The sequence below is a fragment of the Schistocerca gregaria genome, chromosome 2 (assembly GCF_023897955.1).
Source record: "Schistocerca gregaria isolate iqSchGreg1 chromosome 2, iqSchGreg1.2, whole genome shotgun sequence".
NCBI classification, from domain to species: Eukaryota; Metazoa; Arthropoda; class Insecta; order Orthoptera; family Acrididae; genus Schistocerca; species Schistocerca gregaria.
Window position 1 is genome coordinate 522539257 of NC_064921.1, and position 3860 is coordinate 522543116.

General features: G+C 44.8%; 1 pseudogene; it reads right to left on the minus strand.

Annotated features, from left to right (window-relative positions):
* Positions 1-929: 929 nt before the first annotated feature.
* LOC126337096 (5S ribosomal RNA) lies at positions 930-1047 on the minus strand (annotated as a pseudogene).
* Positions 1048-3860: the final 2813 nt, after the last annotated feature.

The window sequence follows — 3860 nt, forward strand, 5'->3', positions numbered from 1 at the left end:
ATTGCCAGTCTCAACTTGGCCAGCCGCACGAACCTTGCAGAGGCTAGATTTTTGGGGCATTTGAATGTAACAGTGGCCCAATGCTGGACTGCATGAGAAAGTGAGGGTGGCATACTCGTCATCCCACCACGTCTGACACGTCAGGGGAGGATCACCATACTGTGCACCAAGTTCACATCTGCGACTGCCTCCAATAGCAAGTAGTGGACTCCCTGCAACACTATGTGTCATCCTGCAGCAGTGGTTGGAAAATAGTAGCAGCCAGACTAGGGAACCACCACCCAAAGGGTAGGTTTCTGGTAACACCACAAAGCAAACGGCTGCGTTTGGAGTGGTGCGTCGCGCAGGAAGCATATACTGCTGATTAATGGCATCATATTGGCTTCAACGATGAGCAGTGATTCACCGCTACCCCAGTTGACCATCACTGGCAAGTATACCAGGGCCTGAGAAGAGGTCCCATTCTTCCACCGTTTTGGAGAAGCACACCACTTTCACTCCTGGTGTCATGGTGTGGAGCCATTGGGTATCTCGTCACGTCATGGCTGGTAGTGACTGAGGGGCACGTGACAGCTCAACCGATCGTCACGAACATTCTGCGTCGTCATGAGTTACCTCTCATGCGACAGTATTGTGGTGCCATTTTTCTACAGAACTATGCTTATCCACCCTTGGCACGTGTCTCTATACACTACCGGCATGATAATGTACTCCCAAAAAACTCCTCCCGAACAGGCCATGAAGGCCCAACGGTACTGACCGGCCGCCGTGTCATCCTCAGCTCATAGGCGTAACTGGGTGGGGATACGGAGGGGCATGTGGTCAGCACACCGCTCTCCTGGCCGTATGTCAGTTTCCGAGACCGATGCCGCTGCTTTTCAATCAAGTAGCTCCTCCGTTTGCCTCACAAGGGCTGAGTGTATCCCGCTTGCCAACAGCGCTCGGCAGACCGGATGGTCGCCCATCCCAGTGCGAGCCGAGCCCGACAGCGCTTAACTTCGGTGATCTGACGGGAACCGGTGTTACCACTGCGGCAAGGCCGTTGGCTAATGGACTCCCATGGCTAGCAAGAATAACTTAGCCATCCCCAGCGCAACAGGTGTGGAAGTAGCTAGGACGTCAACTCCGTCCCAGTGCCAGTCTTCAGGATATCGGCGACTAATTGCAACATTTGTGGATCAGCTTGCCTCAAGAGAGAATACGACGGCCTTATGACACCCTTCTCAACTGAAACTGTGCATGCACTCAGGCCAGAGGGGGTGCAACGTAATACTGATAAGTTGGCTCATACTGCCAAGTTCTTTGTGACTTTGACTCGATTCTGTAATCAATTAAATAAAATCACATACATTCTCAATCCATGAGAGGACTGAATGGATAACTCACACGGGAACCTCCCCATCGCACCCCCCTCAGATTTAGTTATGAGCTGGCGCTGTGGATAGGCCTTTAAAATCTGAACACTGATCAATCGAAAACACAGGAAGAAGTTGTGTGGAACTATGAAAAAAATAAGCAAAATATACAAACTGAGTAGTCCTTGGGCAAGACATGCAACATCAATGAGTGTATGAGCTCAGGAACGCCGTCGTCCCGTGGTTAGCGTGAGCAGTTGCGAAATGGGAGGTCCTTGGTTCAAGTCATCCCTCGAGTGAATAGATTGCTTTCTTTATTTTCGCAATGTTCTGATTTGTCCGTTCGTTCATTGACGTCTCTGTTCACTGTATTAAGTTTAGTGTCTTTCTTTAGCGACCTCACCGCAATACCGTGCGATTAGTAGACGAAAGGACGTGCGTCTCCAATGGGAACCGAAAACATTTGATAGCAAGGTCATAGGTCAACCGATTCTTTCACAGGAAAACACGTCTGATATATTCATACGACAATGGTGACGGCATCTGCTATGACAGGAATATGTTGTCGACCCACCTAACTTGTACACTTGGCGAATGGGTAAAAAGATTCTTCTACCTTGCCTGATTTAGGTTTTCTTGTGGATGCGATAATCATTTCCCAAAAAAGTGATGAAAACATAAGAGTTTGTCACATAAACTGCAACAAATGAATGTAACAGTTTCACAGTCGCATTGTTTTCCCTGTGCTCTGTCAAAACATATGTTTTTAACGTTTTCAAATTTTTTCGTGTGTAGACCGTCAAATCCTGCATATGTCCAAGCAAATCTGAACATGTCCTGGGATTTTGGAGAGCGAAGTTGATTATGTGTGAGTGCCTGAACTTTGATAATTGACGCACGATCGCGTAAATAATACTGCTCTGTGTACCTGTGCAGCTTCGCAAAATCATAGAATCTTTTCACAAAGTATTTCACTTGCCGTTCCCATACTATGACGCAATTATCTCGCATCGGACGGACGGACGGACAGATAATAAATGTCTGAAAATAATAAATTAAACTTTTCACTCGAGGGAAGACTTGAACCAAGGACACTTCGTTGCGCAGCTGCTCACGCTAACCACGGGACCACGGCGCTCCTAAGCTCGCACTCTGCTTGATGTTGCTTATGTTGCGCATGGACTGCTCAGTTTGTATATTTTGCTTATGTTTTTCATAGTTCCACACAACTTCTTCCTGTTTTCTCGATTGATCTGTGTTCAGATTTTCAAGGCCTATCCACTGTGCCAACTTACAACTAAATCTGAGGGGGGGTGCGATGTAGAGGTTCCCTTGTCAGTACAGAAGACATGAAAATCTAATAAATAAATAAGCGGTACTTGAGCACTGCAATAGGAGAAGAATTTGAAAGCAGAGTTACAGGAGAATAGTCAGATAGGAAATAGGAATGAGAGACGAGAAAGATACATTGAGTACTGGAGTATCAACCGGTAACAGCAATTACACTCTTCAAAAGTCACAAGAAGAAGATTTCGCTGTCTTCTGTGACTGTGAGTGAGAATTGTACGATTTCCTGAATGGAATGAAAAGTCTAATGAGCACAGAATACTGATTAAACACATGACAGGCGACAGTGTTGAGAATTATCAAATATTGTATTTTAACGATTAATCCAGGTACATCATAGTAGACGAGGTGAGGGAATTATTACCTTGGAATCAAAATAATACGTAATGGACGCAGTAATGAGGGCACAAGAAGCAGACTAGCATGAGGAATGGGTGCATTTCTCACCAAAAGTTTAACAATATCGAACATAGAAAGAAGCTCCCGCGAATTTAAGTTAATCTAACTGTAATCCCTGAGCGTTTTAGTTGAATTTACAGCCTTTAGATTTGTTGTGATTTATTGTGTAACGGAAATGTAGCAGATTTCTTTAGGATTCACGTGAATGGTACTCACGTGGATGGCTTAACACTTTTCATTATTTAGAGTCTATTGCCACCTTTCGCACTATACAGTTATCTGGTTTAAACCATTTTGCAATTGATTTCGATCATCTCGTGCCTTTACAAGGCGGTAAATGACAGCATCCTTTGCAAGCGATTTAAGTGTGCAGTTCGTATTTCCTCCCAAATCGTTTATAAGTCAGGGACAGCAGAGGGCCCATAACAGTTCTTTGGGAACGCCAAACATTACTTGTGTTTCACCCGATGACTTCCCGTCGGTTACTACCAACTGTGACTTTTCTGACAGGAAATCAGGAATCCATTTTGATAAGAAGTCACTTGTTAGGAACGGTATCAAAAGCCTTCTGGAAATCTAAAAATATTGAGTCAATTTGATATGCCCTGTCGATAGCATTCATTATTTCTTGAGAATAAAGAGCTAGTTGTGTTTCACAAGAACGATATTTTCTGAACCTGTCTGTGCTGACTTCTTCGAGGTAATTCATAATGTTCTGACACACTACACGTTTCAAAATCGCACCGCAAATCGACGTTT